This window comes from Manis javanica, chromosome 13 (assembly GCF_040802235.1).
Source record: "Manis javanica isolate MJ-LG chromosome 13, MJ_LKY, whole genome shotgun sequence".
NCBI classification, from domain to species: domain Eukaryota; kingdom Metazoa; phylum Chordata; class Mammalia; order Pholidota; family Manidae; genus Manis; species Manis javanica.
In genome coordinates this window covers 84,429,121-84,448,806 of record NC_133168.1, presented here as the reverse complement: position 1 = coordinate 84,448,806, position 19,686 = coordinate 84,429,121, and the positions used below count along the sequence as shown (strand labels likewise).

Here is a 19,686-nt window from a genome sequence, read left to right as displayed (position 1 = left end):
AGATGCTGGACTAGAGCCAGCATCCGGTGGATTCCACCGCAAGGGGCGCTGAGCGTCTCCCCCATTGCCTCCCTGGGAGACGCCCCTGTGTTCACGCCTCTGCACCTCTCTCTCAGGCTGAACCCACTTGGGATTTAGGATTTCACATATGCTCCCTCTTTTCAGTAGGGTGCCTCACCCCTATCTCTGCTCACATGGCTAAGACCAGCACCGCCCTAGTTGCTCTCCCTGCAGAACGGATTCTCCTTCCTCAGCAGAGTGGGTTAAAGGAAGAGGCAGAGGCGGAGGTGGGAAGGGGTGCCTCTACTTGTCCCTCGTGCAGGTTTCGTGCAGTCCTTACCCCACAGTCGGTCATCTCCCTTTGCACGAGGTACCAGGGCCTCCACCCTCAGGGCCTATTTCCTGTTTGCTTCCCCCTTCTGCAGACGCGCAGGTTCCTGCCTGCTCTGCCCCACTCACCCGTTACTAACCATTCATCTGCTTCCATATGCCCAACCTTTGCTGATGTCTTGTGTCTTCTCTGCTCTTCCACTACATTTTAGTGGGGTTTTGGAATGGAACATGGGTTCAACCCTCTAAGTTTAACTGGAAGCCTGTCGAAATTTAAGAGTCAAAAACATATAACATGCACGTGGAAGAAATGCCGCTCAATCCTTCATGTGATGGAACTTCAAATAAAGAAGGAAAATCTTCTTGACTTAATTTGTCCCTGTACTTCAGAGGTCCCTGGGCATCCTCAGTCCTCAGAGCAGGTATATCTAGAAACTTCTGTGGCTGGCTGGTTCTGAGCAAGTTCAGGATAAATGGTGACAGGCCTGAAATGCATGTTCCTAGTGAGGAGGAGTAGGGTCATCTCCAAGGGGACAGTCAGGAGAGACCCTCCTTGGGGCAGAGTGATCAGAGATGCAACGGGATCCACTCAAAGAAGAAAATGTCCATCGCTCACCTTCAGAGCCGAGACAATCCCCTGGAAATGGTCTGTCTCCCCAGCACTTCTGCCCACGCTTGTGACCACCTTTGGCTGGGACAGTTTCCAAGTCTGGGGTGACAAAGAGAGAAAAAGCCACAGACACTTGCAGAGCAGATCAACAACACGTTCCCCTGGCTTTGAGACTGTGTATTCAATATCTCTGTTTTATTCTTATGAAAGTATAAGAGTGTTCGTGGTATGGGACTCATTTCCTTCTCATCTATACATACTCAGTGTTAGGAGAGCTTCCCAGACCCAGCCCTGGGCCTGATTCTGCCGGCACATTCCAGGTGGTGGGCCTCACCAGTAGGTAGGGTCCAGGGGAGGCCGCGGATGGACCCCCCTCGGAAGAGAAGTGGGCTGGGTGCTTCTCAGCTCAGGGGCAAAGGGCAACTCTCCACGATCCACAGCACCTTGGCAAGGTGGGCCTAAGAGCCGGTATGCCTCCTTCGCAGGCTGTTGTGAGGAAAGTAAATGAAATCCTTTATGTGAATATGCTTTATCTCTCTCTCTCTCTTTTTCTTTTTTGGTGGGAAGATTTTTCATCTTACAAACTTTTTGTATTGTGACTTATTTACAAAAGGGTACACCGCTGGTGATGACCTAATTCAAAGTGAAAAGGGTTGTATGACCACCACCCAGGGTCAAAAACAGAAACATTACCAGAACCCACCTTGCCATCACACTCCCTGGTGATAACCACTTGCTTGCTGGTCCTCTAACACCACAGATTACTTTTGCTTATTTTTATATAAGTAATAATTGTGTAAATAAATCATACAGTATATAATCTTCTGGGTCTGGATTCTTTTGCTTGAGGTATTATTTGTATAGCTATCATCATGAATGTTTATAGACTGTAAAGCAATAGATAAAATTAGGTGTCAGCTATACAATTCAAATGCTGTTTAGAGCAATAATATCTTCTCCTTGTCTGAAAAGCTACCAGCAGGAGCAAAGAATTATCTGTGTTTTAAACATATTCATATAATGGATTTTAAATCCTTTCTTTTATGAAAAGAAACAGCCAGAGATCCATGATTTGTCTGCTGCATCACAGCCTGTCAAACTGTCTGAGCACTTAATGGGTTTTATCTGAATGCCTTTCCCACGCCATCCCCACGAATCCCAGGGAGGACCCCGCTTCTGGAGGCAGACCGTCCCCACGAAGATGCATTCTCTGGTCACCCTAAGGACAGAGAAGAGAACAATGACTGCATCCCATCTTAGAGGCTGTTTTTATCTGATTTATGAAGCTGTATGTATTAACAGAGCCGTGTCATCCATCTCCAGGGCAAATACAAAAGATTGAATTGAGTGAGAAATGTGTCTCTGCCTACTCACACCAGATTCCACCATGGGCTGTAATTATGAGATCCCTAACATTAATGAAACTTTTATTTAGCTAAAGAAATCGCCTGCGGTCAGACCAAATACCGATGAAAGTCATGAACCTCTGATAGAGGAAGGAGGAAAGCCAAATCGAATTCTATATGCTCGTGTTTTGTGAAACAACACAAAATCAAGCCATGGCAAAAAAGAAGCAAGAGACATTTGGAAACTTCACAGTAAACTGTTTATTCTCTTTACCCTCGCATTATGCACTGTACCTGACTGTTGTCACAAACACCATAAAAACCTCTGTAAAGAAAGAAAGTGCTTAGAACAGTGATACGGCTATTACCTAAACAGCAGCACATAAAAATGGCAGCCAGGTTCTCGGCAGAGAGAGGCAGTTGGCTGAGCACAACCCCCAGATGCTGTGTGGATGCATCTGGGAGGGAGACACAGAGCCACCTCCCCAACCCCCCAAGCCCTTGTTACTTTATTACCCAATTTCTACTTGCCTTTGACAATATTTGCTACAGAAGTGAATGCACCTTTATGGCAAAGAAACCAACTTTCTTCCATGAAATGACTTTTTCATGAAACAGAAATCAGTGGCAGGTTGAGGACCTGAACACATAATGACATGGATTAGAGGCCCGACACCTGCAAACACAAGACCCTCCCAAGGGCACAGCAAGCACACAGGGGCAGTGCAGCCCACACACAGCGATTTAGCCCAGCAGATGCAACAGGGCCATTTGTAAACATGGAATTACATGATTTTGGCTCCTAGCCCAGCTGGCTACCCGTTCATGGGAGGCTGAAGCGACCTAGTGAGCTGCTCGAAGGTGCAGTTACTTTGGGGTGCGTGGACATGGAAATAAGTAGTATAAAGAGCTTCCGGAAAAAAACGGATGAGAAGGAGAGAGAACAGTTATCTTGCAGCCGCTCATTATAAACAAAACATCTGTACACATGCCCCTGGGACATGGTCTTCTCACAGATCTCAAGAACAGATCGTGTTCAATAGATTAACATGTGTGGAGTTAAAACTGACACCTTCTGTCTCACAACTTTGAACATCTTTTGATTGTTTTTTAGTCCAGAATGCTCATGGTAATTTTTTTCCTTTGTATCTTTTTTTTAATAGTTTAATTTTTCTATATTAATAAATTTTTATAGGTTTTTTGTTTTGTTTTATTTTGGTACATTAACATACAATCATATGAGCAACGTTGTGGTTACTAGATTCCCCCATTATCAAGTCCCCACCACATAGCCCATTACAGTCACTGTCCATCAGTGTAATATGATGCAATAGAGTCAGTACTTGTCCTCTCCGTGCTGTACAGCCCTCCCCATGCTGCCCCCCCACATATTACACATGCTAATCGTAGTGCCCCCTTTCTTACCCCACCCCCCTTATCCCTCCCTTCCCATCCATCCTTCCCAGTCCCTTTTCCTTTGGTAACCATTAGTCCATTCTTGGGTTTTGTGATTCTGCTGCTGTTTTGTTCCTTCAGTTTTTTCTTGTTCTTATACTCCACATATGAGTGAAATTATTTGGTACTTGTCTTTCTCCGCCTGGCTTATTTCACTGAGCATAATACCCTCTAGCTCCACCCATGTTGTTGCAAATGGTAGGATTTGTTTTCTTCTTATGGCTGAATAATATTCCATTGTGTATAGGTACCACATCTTCTTTATCCATTCATCTACTGATGGACAGTTTGCTTCCATTTCTTGGCCATTATAAGTAGTGCTGCGATAAACATAGGGGTGCATCTGTCTTTTTCAAACTGGACTGCTGCATTCTTAGGGTAAATTCCTAGGAGTGGAATTCCTGGGTCATGCTCATGGTAATTTAAGTGACCATGGGGAGTAGCTCTCAGATGATGAATTCCAACCAGTCTGCCATGACCTTTCCTGGGTACCATCTTCAGATCCATCTTCCTAAAGCAAGATGCGCCCCCCTCAACCTTCCTAACTCTCTGCTCAGCAAGTGCCAGCTCATGTGCTGAGCACCCAGCCCTGCCCAGTCCACACCACATGCCTCCACCTCACCCCCAGTGATTCCCAACCAAGCCATCCAGCCCCGCTGGCCCTGCTCCCTCCCTGCGTCCCGTTTGGGCTGGGCTCCATCCGGGGCTTCCTCAGCTCTGCTGCCACCCACCTTCGCAGCTCAATGCTGGTGAATTCCAGTGAACTTTCGTGTCACAGTCTCCGACCAGTGCCCTCCTGGGGCCAGGCCAACTTGGCAGGAGCGCTGCACACTAGAAGGGACTTTGTGTTGGGGACCAACCAGGCCAGACCAGAGGAGACTAATCCAGGCTGGGCAGAGGAAAAACTGAGATCCCAGCTACTGCAGAGCTTAGGGTTCCGAGCCCAGGAGCCTGGGAAGAGGCTCAGCTTCAGATGCAACGGACGGAAGTGAATACCCCGGACGCACTGTGGGACCACAGCCCCCGCCTCCATTGCGGGTAGGTGTGGCCACGCGACTCGGCATTGCCCACTTTGCTTTGAAGAACATGATGACTTGATTTCCCTTCTCCTTCTCTTTGCAGTTGATCTATTTATTTGATCTTGGGTCGCTTCTGGCCGCAAGATGGAGTACAGAGTTTACATATTTTGTCAATCTCATAATGATCCTGAGAGACGGTATTTGAGAGGCAGAGTCCAGTGTGAGCACATAGCTCAGTTCTTGGGTCAGTGTTCTGATTGGAAACTGCGTGTGCCTCCTTTGGTTCCATCTAAATAAACGTTGACTTGAGTCCCCTTTCCCCTCCCAGGCCCACCTGCGGCTCGGACCCTCGGAACTTCCAGTGTGGCCGCTGCGAGGCGCCCTGGTCAACCTCCTGGCCTCCCTCTCTCTCTCTCTCTCTCTCTCTCTCTCTCTCTCTCTCTCTCTGCCCCTCCCTTCCTCCCGTCCAGCATCCAGATCCAAGCCCAGGCCAGCTACCTGTCCCGCAGGAACAGCCTTCTGGTCTACCAGCCGCAGCCTGGCCAGGCCCCGGTCCTCCGCCCAGACTCCCTCCCCTTCACTCCCCGCATGTAGCCCACACTGCAGACGGGCCTGATGGTCCCATTTCCCCAGGACCTCTGCTGCTTTATAAAAGTGTCCCTCTGTCCGTTCTGCCTTCTCTGTTCTCCTCTGCAAGGGAGCAGGTTCTGGCACCCTTCAAGGCTTGGCTCAAGTGCTGACTCTTCTGTGAAATCCCTGCTAACTCTTTCCCATTACGGACAGAATTAATCATTGCCTCTTCCTTTCCAATTCAAAAATATCATACTCCCCCCTTAGATGTTTGACTCCAGAATCACCTCCTTTATTAACAATTCTTCTTTTTTACTTCCCTTCCTTAGCTCCTCCTGCCCTCCCTCCCCCTCTCATTTCTTTCTTCCTGTTTTTCCCATTTTAAAAAAGCTGTGCCCTGTTGGTAGGGACACAACAATCGAGAAGATGTGGTCCTTGTCCTCAAGGAGTATCTAGTCTATCAGAGGAGACAGACAGGTAACCAAGTAAGAGCAAGGCCCCTTCTGAAGGGATTGCCGGCACCCTCGGGCACTCAGTCAGGGCTGCATCTACGGGACCCTCACCCTGTATTAGAACGCTTCACCATGTCTCCTGTCTCAGGAAGAAAGTGCAAGCTTCCTGGGCTCACAAGCTACTCGAGTCCTCTCCGGATTCACAAAGCCTGGAATCCCGCCTGGGTACCTAAGGCATAACCAGCAAACATCTGTGGAACTGGGTCCAAACAAACTGATATTATACCTTCTCTCTTGCAGGGTTTCTTTCAGCCTGGCAATTGTTTTCAGCAGACTTAAATAAAAAGCAAGTTTCCTTTTTAAGGCCAGCTCATTAGGGATCAATTACATTTTAATTTGGTTTTACTTTAATAAAGAACAGGGATCCATACCTAAAAAGAGGAAAGGTTTATATGCTGTGGGAAAAAAACAGTTGGCTACTTCTGAGTTTTCATCTATTTAGAAATCACACAGGTTATTTTCCATTGTAATGAGTTGAATATCTAAAAAGTGTAACTACAGTGATGAATTAATATTAATTGCATTTTACATTAACCAAAAAACAATAATAAGTCTTATACTCTGTGAAAATGGCAAGCAAGCTAATGAGAATGTTACAAAGACTTGAATATTTTGAGGAAATAAAAATGTGAAAGAGAAGTGTTTGACTTAATTATTGCGTCATTAAATGTAGACAGCTAATTCACAGCATTCGCGTTCCAGCTCAGTCTCAGGTCGTCAGGGACCATTTCTAACTGGCTGTCGGAGCTCAAGAATAGACTATCCTTGCCGGACCACAAGTCCTACTTCCTTTTTACTTAGAAACTGATGCTAATTTCCCCTCAGCCTCATTTCCGTCTTCTGCCTAAGTCTGTGGAAGAACAGCGTAAGACTATTTTGGCACCCTGTGTGTCCTGCTGTGGCCCAGGTGGTGGAGCTGCCCGAAACCCACCACCTTGGGCCGAGGCCCAGAAATCTGGGAGCTGGGCAGGCCAGGCCCCTGGAACTCCCCTTCTTGCAGCCATTCAAGCAAAATCCTGCTTTTTCTTTCACATCTCTTCAGGGGCTCTGCAAAAGTGGCGACCAGGTATAACTCCACATGGGTGTATGTGTGGTGACAGCCAGATAAGCTGCAGAAGGCCTGGGGCAGGGGTCATGTCGCTGGGAGGTGGAGCAGAGCCCACTGTTGGAAGAGTAGTGGCCGGGCCCAGTGGACTGAGACCCGTAGAGCAAAAAGATGCTGTCAAAGTAAAATAATAGTGCTGGCAGGCACAAATATAACACTTACGATGAGCCAGGCAGTGTTTGAACAGCTTTACGTATATTAACACCTTGTGAGCTTTTCGTTTTCTAATTCTACATCCCCCTGAAATGCAAAAGACTACTAACTCCTAGATATTTCTGGCAAGAATCCATTTTCTATTAAGGCTTTTTAAAATCCAGCTCTTAGCATACAAGGGGGAAAAAAAAATAAAATCACAAGCCTTACATTATGAGAGGCTATCAGAGACTGCCTAGTAAACTATCTTTTTAAATCTGCTTATGCCATGTTATTAAACTCAGAAAACTTTCTTTCAAGGGCCAAAGTAGGTCACATGACCAAAAGTCAAAATCAAGAGATTCTCATAAACAGGGTGTAGCTAAATGGTAAATTCTTTTTCTATCTCACACTGTTGAAGTTTTCCCTCACACAACAATAAAATCTTCTTCCCTGAAATATCCTTCTTTGTTCTTTATGAAATCTCCTAAAGCAGCTCAAAATATGTTTGGTAAACATAGCTGTCACTCATCCAGGGTGATTTGTTTTCTGCTAAGCCTAATCAAGTATTCAAGGTCTTGCAGATTGAGACATATATGTGTACATGGGTATAAAATATGTATTCACAGAAATGTGTGCACCGTATAGTTAAGCAATTTCCCCACCTGGTCTGTAGCACAACCCGAGAGGACAGGTTCTCACACGGGCACGGTGCCCACTGACCTTTCTGTCTGGCGGCATCGGTCACACTGCACAGGCGGTGGGTGGGCAGACACTGCTATGTCAGCAGCTCCCATTGCTTATTTCCATTCTCAAGCAGCATTATAAGAAAAGTCTGGTCAAGGCTGCTCCTGCACAGCCATCAGCAAGCCCATGCAGCACTTCAGGAGGTGGCCGACCCGAGGCTCCTGTGGGAGGATGAGCGTTCATTCCGCGCCTGTCGCAGAAGCGCCGGGTGAGGGAGAGAGTGGAAGGAGCACATTTGGGAACAGCTGTTGTGTGACAGCTCCTCCCCCACCCGAAGCGTTTGTGACTATTAGGATGGGGTTGTGCTGAGAACAGAACACAGCTTCAATTCCATGTGGAGATGGCAAAATATTCAGGAAACACAAGTTTTCCAAGAGCCAAGAAAATTATGCAACCACCACGTGGCTTGGCTGCCCAGGGGGCTGGCAGTTAGGGCTCCAGTGAAAGTTGGGCTGTGGGAAGCAAACATTTGAAATGGGGGTTGGCCGCCGAGTGGACAGGAGGAGAGTCTCCTTCTCTCTCCTCAGTCGCCTGAGCAGCAGCGGGCAAGTGAGCATCAAGAAAGGCTGTCTCCACTGCCTGTCAACTGTGGGATGGTCTGGCCAAACTTGTCTCTGCAGGTACTTTCACAAGAGATGCGGCAGTCGGGAGGTCTGTGACTCCATACGTCTGCGAGATCCAAAGGCGACCTGCCTGTATGATGCAAACACAGTCTCTGTGTGGCTACGCCGACGGGCCCGGCTCACGAAGACAGCCCAAGAGCAGTCTCCGAAATGACAGGCCAACGTCTGTCAGTTGTCAGCACCAAGACAAACTGCAACAGTTTTGCACTGAAATTCCTCACTTCCAAATTGGTTTAGGCTTAGCTGTAAAGGGGAAAGCACAGCTCCGGCTTTTTTGTGTATTGGAGACTTAACTCCGTATCTAGAATGCCTTTAGTAGCAAAGCCTCTCAAGGGCAATAGTGTTAAGAGTGGGTAGGGTCTCAAATCCGGTTCTCACATCCACGGCTCTGCCACTTCAGTCCTGTAAACCTAGGATAAGTCATGGACTTCTCTTCATCTTAGCTTCCTCAGTTAAAAAAATCCTCCCTCAAAAGAAGCTTTGAAAATGAAACGAAGGGGAGAACCAGGAAGGAGTTCCAGATAAGAAAGCCTCTCATGCTTGTTGTTATTACAAGTAACACTGGGAATTCAGAAGCCCGGAGCTGGCTAGGGATGAGGGTAAGCTCCACTCAGCTTGGGGCTCCGGCCAGGCCTGGGGTACAGTCACTGGAGTCCAGCTGCCTCAGTGCAGACCCTCTCTGCTCTTCAGGAAGCCAGACCATATGTCGGGGTGGGGTGGGGGCAGGTCCGGTGGGGAAGGGATGTCTTTGGGGACAGATGAAATAAAGAGAAGAAAAAAGGTGGGTGGCCCCACGAAATGGGGCAGATGGGACAGTCCCAGCTGACCCAGGGCATCGCTCCGGAGCAGAGGTGCCTTTCAGAGGAGCCCTGTGTCGGGCAGGAGTAGCCAGGCTGTCTCTGCCCTGCCCTGTCAGCTGGGGCGGGTGCCGGGAAGAGTGTGGCCTCAGGTCGAATGGCTGCCTGGTGGCTAGAGGCTGTCTGCTCCCTGTTTCTCCCAGCTGGGCCACAGCTCTGCCTTGGGGCAGAGGGAGAGGCGCCCCATTGAGTGTCAGATCTAAGAGGTCCATGTGCTCACAGCTCTGTCGTGGTCTGTGTTGGCCTCTCATACATGCTTACAGTGTTTTAAATAATCGTATGTAAGTATCAAAATAACCCTGAGTTCATTTTCATTTTCTGCCTTTGGAAAGGTAAGAAAACGTAAGCTCAAACAGTGACCTGTCCAAGTTTGACAGCTAGAAAATGGCAGAGCCAGGGGATCTGAATGCAGGAAATAAAGCCATCATAAATGCAGGGTAGAAGCTTTCAAAAATAGAAGATACACCTTCAGTTTATCCAGACCACGTGGGGTGTTTGCACTGGTCATGGTGTGTGGTGGGACAGAGACTGTCTTTATCAAACTACAAGCTGGAGTCCTGGCCATTCTTTCATGAAGTCACAAAGCCAAAGGGCTCACTTAAGTTTATCCAAAGCCCATTGGCAAACAGTGGGAGAGGAAACCTCTTTCTCATGACTTCAGAGGTGGGATTTTGGCAGATCCTGAGAGAGCAGAGGTGATTATTAAACATGGAATCCTTCACTCTGTTTTGCACAGCTCATCCTACTGATATCTAGAATAGACATCAGAATACCTGTGCCATGGGTTCAAGTGAGGGCAAAACCATCACCTTATTTCCAGCCCGGGTATCTGTTCAAACGTCCGTCTGGGGCTGCAGGGGTGCTGCAGGGGTGCTGCACAAGTGCTCAGGCCCTAGAGCGGCTCTGGGAAGTGGGAGACAGAGGCACGGGAATGGGCTAACCTGAACTTGAGGGTGGTTTGAGAGGTGGCCTCTGATGTTACCATGCAATATTTGGGCTGCACTTACACTCAAAAGTTATCTGTTGTCTGTCTGAAACTCAAAGTTTTTTTGACTTGGTATTTTATCTAGATCTGATTCATATTTACTTGTATTTTGAAATCCCGTGTTTCATCTGGCAGCCATACTCTAATCACAGTCTCCAAAACCAAAGAACGGAGCACAGTGTCAGTGCAAAGGGGCTACACAGGAAAAGCTAGATTGTTGTAACCTGGTGACACGTCAATCAGAGATTACAGATCAGAGGGCTCTGCAGCTGTTGGAACATGAAAGCTACTGAGTGACTGAGATGCGCGGGATGCTGTGAGGCAGCGATGGATGGAGGCGGAGCAGTCACTGCACAGGGGTGTGTAAGAGGCAGGTAGGCTTACTACCCCTGTGTCACAGCTGAGAAAACAGAGTGGATGACCTGCCCCAGGAGACAAGAGATGTGCTGGGGACTTGAATGCCAAGAGTCTGCCTCCCTAGGCCAGGCCTTGCAGATCTTGGTACTCTGTTTAGGAGGGCTTTCGTTTGCTTATAAAAATAGGTGCTTAAGAGAAACTCTGTTCTGAAGACAATTCCTTTTGTGCATGAGTTGGGATGGGTTAATGGAGAAGAAAATCAAACTTCAGATTCACCCTTCATATTTAATGATTCATAAAAGAAAAACATTGTTCTTGGAAGAGGGGCTTTTCAGGAAGAGTTACATGCAATGTGTAGCTTTTTTAAAAAAAAAACAGAGATCGTGAGTGTTCTACTAGTTATAACCCCTTATACTCCTGGTTCTCTGTTCAAAGATTCAGGGAGATCCTTGTGGAGAACATGGTGTGTGTCAAGTTCTGCACTAGGCATGCATGTCCCTGCTCCTGGGAGCCAGCGTTTCTCTCATTGTGTTTAATGCTGGGCTCAGGTTAGATCTGCGGCTGTCTTCGGAGCCCCAAGTTCCCATCGGGGTTTCCCGCTTGACCTCCCAGGCTGGGGGCAGCCTTCTGCTTGTTGCTGATCTCCAGGGACTGTACCATGGCTCGTTGTTTTCCTTAACCCTCTTCTGACCTCTCAAGATATCCTGGCATTCCGTCTCTTCATTTACCCCTTTGACTGTACAAGGACTGAAACAAAGTTCATTATCTCCCCAGTGATACTGCCTTTCAGATTGTCCGTAAAATTGGATGAACTAAAAGCTAACCGAAGTCACAAACACTAAAGCGATGACGTACACTTGGGAGAAAGTGAAACTAAAATGACGTGTAGGCCGCCGGTGCCCCAGAGAGAGGCTGTCGCTGTTAGCACGGCGTCCTGGCGTTGCACCGGCCGGGCCCACTCTAGAACTTCTCATGTGCACATTGTCAGGGTAGGGATCATGCAGGGGTCTGACCCTCAGCAGGACGTTCACATACAGAAGAAGCCAAAGAGAGGCGGACCACCACCCTCCTTTGGATCAAACTAGGGTGAAAGATGAAAGAACATTCACAAGGCAAAAAATCAAAACTGACATTTCAGCGCAAGTGAGAAGCCTGAGTCAGAAATCCCGAGGAAGTCCCTGACTTCCCATAGACGTAGGAAGGGAGTTTAAGCGGATCCTGTCAAAGCCATAAAGAACGGCCTTGTCTGGGTTAATTGTACAGAAAGTGCCCTGAGATTATGGGGAGGGGCACGGTGAGGAGAAACCCTAAATGCATGACAGGAAGTACTGGCATAAAATGACCAGGTAGGGAGCTATGATTGTCTTCTTTTCTAGTTTTCCCGACATTCTTACAATGAGAATATATTAATGTTATGATTTAAAAAGTATTAACATACACTATTTTCATTTAAGCTCCAAGAGTAGCTTCTTCCTAACCACAACTCATTCTGTTGTCCCTCCGCAGCAGCCACAGGCGGTGCAGTAACTTTTCCCGTTTTTGTTATGCGTTAAGTCATTGAACTCTGTGAGGCCTGGCAGACCTGCATTTAACACAGGACTTTGGGGATAAAGGTCCCCAGTTAATAAGTACTTAGCGGCTACACATCTGTGCCAATAGATGATATTAGTATATCGTTTAAACTGTGGCATATTTGTGGTTGAAGGCTATGGTTAATTGTTAAAAGGTTAACAGTTACTCAGTCAGTAAGAGAGAATGCCGTCTCCCACAGAGAGACTAATTAACTTGGGAAATCTCAATAAGAACATATCAGAGAGGGAGTGTATATATCTCTGTATGACTTTCCAGCAGAGTAACTTCTTGAGAGAAAAGGATTCCAGGCATTCAGCATCACCCTGGCGCATACATGAAGGTGCCTAGTAAATTCCTTTCTTGGTAGAGATAATCAACAGACTCCCATGGCATAAACTTCAGTCAACTTCATTAATTTCTCTGTTTTGTAGTATTTGAATCTTCCTTGACAGTTTTTTTCCTTTAACTTTTAACATGTTTGAATTGAACTGGATACGCATCAGAAAGTGAGAGATTTTCTACCGACAGTCCTCTCGGGACAGTGTGTCCCGTGAGACACCCACGGCATGCTGCCCTAAAGCAGTCCCTCTCCCGTAAGTCCCAAATGGGGGTATATTCCAAACTGCAGGCACGAGAAAAGCAAGCTGATGTCTCAGAAGTGCGGACAGGGCGTGGCAGAAGAATGATGACAGCCTGTCAAAATCAGACATCTCATGGAATATCCTGGGGCACAGCCACCTATGAAAATGCCCTCAGGGAGGGAGCAGAGTGGGGACTCACCAGCTGTCCTCTAAGCCAAGTCCCTTGGTTTGGAGAGGGGCACTTAACAGGCGGTTGGCAGTAGTTCAGTTCTGTGCTGAATACTGGCACTGATATTCATTGCCAGTCAGGGTGATAGTTCTAATATAATATAAGGTTCAAAAAGGGGCTTCATATACCCTGTGCTCTATATTATTCTATTTGCCCAAATGCAGCTGAAATCTGTCCTTTTTTCTGGAAAAGGGGGATGATGGAAGCAATGGAAACATCCAAACTCTATCTCCGCCAGCTGTCTGCATGCTCTGCAGCGTGCCGGCTTTCACTTGCCCTGCTATGTCTTCCCCCAGTCAATCGAGAGTTCAGACAACGTATCGTGTCTCCTGTGTGACTAGTCAGACCCCAACTAAAATAACAGAGGGGACAAATGCACCTGTCATTACTGGAAGGTCTGGGCTGCTAGGCCAGTTGCCGCTCCATGTGCACTGAAATGTGTGTGATCCAGCCCCTTCATCGGGGAGGCAGGAGCCATGGGCTGCGCCGGCCCTGCAGCTTCAGAGCCTCCCTGTCCTACATGAGCCCCCCCACAGGCCCCAGGCAAACATGCCTCGGAGCATTCCTGCACTGGTGCAATCCTGCCCCCTCCCACCCACACTGTGTCTGGCTTGGCCTTTGCAGAGGACACTGGTGCCTGCTCTCTCGGCACACTCCCTCGTGCAAATCCACCTCCATGCCGTAAAAACCCAAGCTGGGCTAAGGAAGATGTGGGGACACAGGTAGAGAGACCCTTAGACAGTCCAGCCAGGCCAAGTTACCAGCTGCGTGTGACTCAGTCAGCCCACAGGATCCCAAGAAGCATCAAGCAGCTACTGCTTTAACCCACTAAGAGATGGGATGGTTTGTTATCCAGAAATAGATCATTGAATTAGCACATACCTAGGGGGGTTTAAAGGTCTTTTATGTCAGAGCAGAAGGGAAAAAGGAAATTTAGGCTTACCCTCTGAGTGACAGTTCTACTCCTAATTTATGCAAAGCCCCTTAACAAATTAATCTTTCTGTTTCTCTTTCTAATAAATAAGAATAATAGCAATCAATCACATACTTGCAGGCCACTGGTAGGCCAAAGGTTTGAAGAGGCTTTGTATTTGTTTATTCATTTATATTACAACATGATCAAGAGAAGATTTAGACAGGTTACACCAAACAGTGAAATATTTTTCATGCTCAATAAATGAATGTGGTTCTTCCATTTCAGATACTATGCTATTTACCAAAACACTTACTCCTCTTATAAACCATTTCTGTTCCTGGGCAGGAATCACATGTAAAACAGCCCACCCGCATGCTTACCCCTTAGATCCTGAAAAAAAGTGACAAAGGAGGTAAATTGTGTAGATCAAATAAATGCAGTCACTTCTCAGTGACTGTGTCTGGTTTAGATCAGTAACAAGCTGTAAAAGCCTGCGTGCAGCTCCCCACTACCTTTACGGCCGAAGCCTGAGGTTTCATTCCAAAATGAATAGTAAGAACACAGGAAGATCAGGGAGAAAAAATGCACATGGGGGAAGAGAATCACAGTGGAGGGAGAAATTTGGGAATTCAGGTGAGTCACGCCAGATTCTTTCTGCTGTTATTGCTATAGTCGATGACATATTTGATATTAGAGTTTAAATTCCGTAGACACTTGAGCAGACCCAAAATGGGATCAGGGCCCCGCCAGCTGGGTCTGATGTAGTCTAGATCCAAGTCGAAGTGCAAGTGGCAGTCAGGCTTTCTGATTGCCGCTGTAAAACGTCAGTTTTCATATTTGCTACTGAAAAACACGACTCTGTCTTCCACAAGCCACGTACAATACAGTACTTGTCTGAAAGTTAAACCCCGAACAGCGTTTATCCAGCATCGGTCAGTGTGACCGATGCAGGTGCTGCTCCAGAAAGCTTGGGCACCAAGGGACACACTAGCACGTCTTGAGTTCCATCTGTGCTTCGGTGTGGACACTCCAGAGCAGGATGCTTGCACTACAGGAGCATGCACCCTTTTGGAAATGCTTTCCATAGTGAAAATCACCATATGCTACATTAATGTTATACCTCTAGCTTTGGGAGGAAATGATAGAAACAGCCCTTATGGAAAATGTTCTCCATCTTCTGCGAAACCAGGCAAAGATGTAAAATATTCACCGGCATTTGGGGTACATTTCCTCCCCAACTCAGGCCAAACCCTCATCAGAAGCCACTCTACTAATGTAATGAGAAAGCACTGTCTTGCAAAGGGCAATTCAGGTAGTTGGTATAATTGCTGCATCCTCATCTTTTCAGGACCTCCCTGAGATGCTAAATCATAATAAAGTGGTTTGTGGAGTCTTGGGAATAAGGAGGGATGGGACATTTAGCTATTTAATGATATCAAGGTAAAAGAAGACTTCATCTATCTCACAGGAGAGATACATTTGCCAATGGGACCAGAAATAATGCAAAGTCAGTGATGACTACCCACTCCAGGAGGAGTGACCTACCTGTGACATCTATCCCTGCCCAGCCAGCTAAGCCCGGGGGACCCTGCTGACATTTTCTCTATTCCTACATCTGACCAGGACTCCTGATGATGCTGTGTGGTACCCACTCACCATGGCTGTGAACCCAGGCAGATGATCAGTAAGCTCCCTTGGACTTGATGCCAGTCTGTCTTGTTAAGATGGTTTTCCCAGCTCCTCTTTGGGTTCCTACAGTTTGCCTTGGGTGTGAAGGGGATACCCTGAACCCCCAGACTTTCACCTTCTTAGGGACAATCTTCACCTTAGCCCTCAACTACTGATCACAGATCATAGCATCCCTACCACACACACACACACACACAGCAGACTGTCTGTTGGTTTTCAGTTCTGTTGTGCTCTTGGTCCCTATAACTGGCAGAAAGAAAGCAGTGGTTCTCCACGTACAAATGAACAGGGAGAAGCGGCCGCAGAGAAGGAAGAACCAGCCCACATCTGGGTCTTGAGTGGCTTCACTGAGTAACAAAGGGCAGAGGGGGACTCTCTCTGGAGTTAGGGAGGCAGAGAAGGTTGAAGCAAGCTGCAAGTGATTGCTGTTAAAACAAATAAGCACCAAGTTTGTGCTCGCTTCGCAGAGAATAGAAGCAACACCCAAGTTTGATGGGTGCATCAGAAGACTTCTCAAAGGAGGTGACATTAACCCGGAGACTCAAGAGCCTATTGTGCAGACATGTGGGAGGAAAGCCTTCAAGCTCAGGGAAAAAGCACACAAAAGCCCAGGGACATGGCGAGCAGGGTGCATTGGGTAACCAGGTAGAGCAGGGGTAGGACATTTAAGGCAGACAGGAGGTGAACTCCAGACCAAGAAATCCTTGCAGGCTTTCCAGAAAGGAAAACGGATTTTCTTCTCCAGACCCTCAGCTGTGGGCCGCAAAGCCCTGAGCAGTTACAGAGTTAAGGACAGAAGACAGACCCTACAGGAGCATCAAGCACTGCTCCAGAATAACGTATTCCCGCTCTCCAGTTACATGTAGATGCTTCTGTGATTATCTTAATATCAACTGAAGACACTACAGAACATAAAACAAAAATCATTTTTTGAACAAACAAGCACAAAGGTATGCTCGCTTTGCAGAGAATAGAAAGGCTTGTATTATTAAGTGTATCTCAATCAATGTGACAGTCCAGTTACATGTGGGTTTTGTTTTATCACTGTATTTTGGTAAAAATGTAAAAGTATAATTACTATCATGTGTGGTCTGCAAAATTCGACGGCATTATAAAATGTTTGGGAACCAGTACCACAGGTAATGGGGAACCACTGAACATTTCTTAGAAGTGAAGTAACATACAACACCTGGATTGTTTAAAAAAAAATCCTCTGGCTGGGCTGGAGGACGAGGCATGAGGAATCCTGAGAGGAAGAGAGAGAGAATTCCTGCCATGGTGGGAAAGAAAGGGGGAGGAACACATGAGGACAGCACCCACCTGGCGGCCAGTCAGATGTAAACGCGCAGGAAAGGGCATCTGGGCGGGTGGCAGATTCTGGTTTGGACAAGTGCATGGCTGTGTGGTGCTTCTGAGCAATCCGAGAAAAAGCAAAAAGGAGCCCAGAGGGGGTGGTGTCGGGAAGCAATGACCTCAACTCCAGGAGATGAGTGCGGCCAACAAAGAGAGGCCCCCAAAGATGTCCAAGCCCCATGCCTCGGACACTGTGATGATGCAGTTCGCACGGCAAAGGGCAAAATTGCTAATGCACTGACCTTGAGATCAGGGAGAGGATCCTGGACTCTCCAGGTGCAGGAGGATGCAGAAGAGTCCGTGGTGGAGGGCTCCCTGTGAAAGAGGCCTGTGGCCCATGGCTGACTTTGAAGGTGGAGAAGGGTCATGAGCTGAGGGACGGGGTGGCTGTTGAACTGGAAGGAGCAAGACAGAGCCCCTGAGTCCCCAAAATCACAGCCCTCACCTTGATTCAGCCCCCTGAGACCCATTCCAAATGTCTCAGGGCCAGATCTAATGTAAGAACTTTGCATCGTATTAAGCCACTGAGTTTGTAGTAATTTGTTATAGCGGTGATAGGAAACTCATTGCGTGAGCTCTGTTTGAAATACCAGTGGGACGTTCAGGAGAAGCATGAACACAAGTGTGATATTCTGCTCCGGGGCGTGTCCTGTTTTCAGAGATGAAGGCTGAGCTCCCAGCCACACGCTTCTTTTGCATGCAGACTGCGTCTCTTCAAGACTTGGTTTTATTGGTAGGACTGCCCGTTATGCAGGATTGCAGGGGAAACTGGTCGGTGACTCCAAGGGATGGATAAACAACGGCTCTCATCTGGAGCAAGAACTTCCTGTGTGAGGACAGCCGAGGGAGGCCCCAGGAAGGTGTACTTGACTTTCACACGATACTCACCTTGCTGCCTTACCAGACCCACCAAACCACCTGTAACACCAGGCCCCAAGCTCCCCACTGCAGGTCCCACCCCTCTCCCAGCAGGAGGCGGCCCCATGGGCTCCACAAGCTGCCTCTATATTCCAGAGTCAGCCTGGGCAATGACTGGAGTCATTTATATTACTTTATTATTTTATAAAAATGCATGGAAATGAAAACACGATTTCTATTATCTATAAAAGCCACAGCCTCATAAAATTTAATAGATATGAAGAGGAAAGCCATCAGGGGTCCATGTAAGTTGATCCACTGGAGGTCCTGCTGTGAAGGAAATTAACAGACTGTCAACAAGGCCAGTCAGAGTGGACATTTGCTGCGCCTTGCAAGGTGCATGCACTTCACATGCATAAGCCCATCAGCCCACTGGGTTGGGGCCCACCTTACAGATTCGAAAGTCTAGACACAGAATGGTTGGGGTTGAGTTGCTTAAGGAGTCATGACCAGTAACCGGTAGAGCTGGGATTCAAGCCTGAATGAACAGCTTGACTCCTGAGCCAGCCCTCACCTCCCTGATGCCTCCACTGGCACCCCCCTGAAGTCACGGCCTCCCTGACACCACCCTCTCCCTGAGGTCATCTCCTGCTCCCTGCTGTGCCCCCTTCTCCTGTTCTATCCACACTGGCCTCCAGGACATGCAGACACATTCCTCTGCCCCAGGGTCTTTGCCCTGTTATTCCCATTAGAAAATATTTCTCCCAGATATTTCTTATTTCCTCACTTCCTTCAGGTCATATAAACATCTCCACAAAGCACTCCCTGATGCCCTCTAAAGAGATTGGGCACTCTGTCAGCATATCCTGGGAAGGCCTGTCTCAGATAGGGGAGCAAGACTGGGACAAGCTGGGGCCAGGTGAGGCAAGACTCCCCAGGTCTCTCTGGGGTAGCATCAGGCACCTGTAGAGGTCAGGCAGGGGGAGCCACCTTTCAGTGCAGTAGGATGCGTGCCAGCAGGCAGCAACCTTAGCTGCTCTCTATAGTATGCCAGTGTGTTGTGGCTGATATTCAGTAGATATGAAAAATCCCATTTTTCCTCCAGTACCCTGGCCTGAGACATCATGGGGAGCAAAGTGAACAGGCCTATCGTTCACTAGATGACCAGGAGTGCTGTCCACCCTGGAGGCTGGACACAGGATGACGTCGGGTCCCTCAGTTTGGTCCTGTCCCCCAAGGACATATTCCCTGGAGCCCCTGGCATAAGGGCTGCATTCTGTGGAATGACAAGAAAGCTGCACACAGGAACCTGAAGAATTCACACACAACACATGAACACTGGCCAGTGTCCTTAGAGAGGGACCCTGACTGCTGGCCTTCACTGTCAAAGTCCCGGCATCCTTGACTTCTAATCCTTCCATGCCTGTCACAGATCCCGGATGTTCATTCCACATGTGCCCACGCTTTCTCCATCGGGACTGGGTAGCCTGATGAGAGAGGTAGTGCTGTCGACACAAGGAAACTGAGGCTGGGTCTAGTGACCTGCGGCATCACCCCTGAAGAGCTCTGGGTCTGGACTTCTGTATCCACAGAAGTGCTCCTTCCAACACATGGGGACCCCTGACGTGATCCATTACAGATGCAGAGTCAGAGGGCGCTTCCATCAGCCTCGACGCCGGAATTCTCATACTGAATAAGCTTTTGACGTTGGTTGGGGACATTCCTAACACACCTCGAGGGGCACGTGTGATCCGCCTCACCAGCCCGCATTTTTGACGCGGCTGAACCTTTACTCATTTACAGTAACATTCTTTGGTAGAAAGGCAAATGCAGTCATATC

The 19,686-nt window shown here is 47.8% G+C and overlaps 1 long non-coding RNA gene across 2 annotated transcripts in view; it reads right to left on the bottom strand.

Annotated features, from left to right (window-relative positions):
- LOC140845856 (uncharacterized) overlaps positions 1-8,087 on the bottom strand; it is a 35,608-nt gene extending 27,521 nt beyond the window's left edge. For both annotated transcript variants that reach the window (XR_012124778.1, XR_012124779.1), the window contains exons 1-2: positions 7,803-8,087; positions 947-1,039 (exon numbers count right to left, since the gene is read on the bottom strand). This is a non-coding gene — a long non-coding RNA (uncharacterized lncRNA). The remainder of the gene's footprint in view (positions 1-946; positions 1,040-7,802) is intronic.
- Between the last annotated feature and the right edge of the window lie 11,599 nt (positions 8,088-19,686).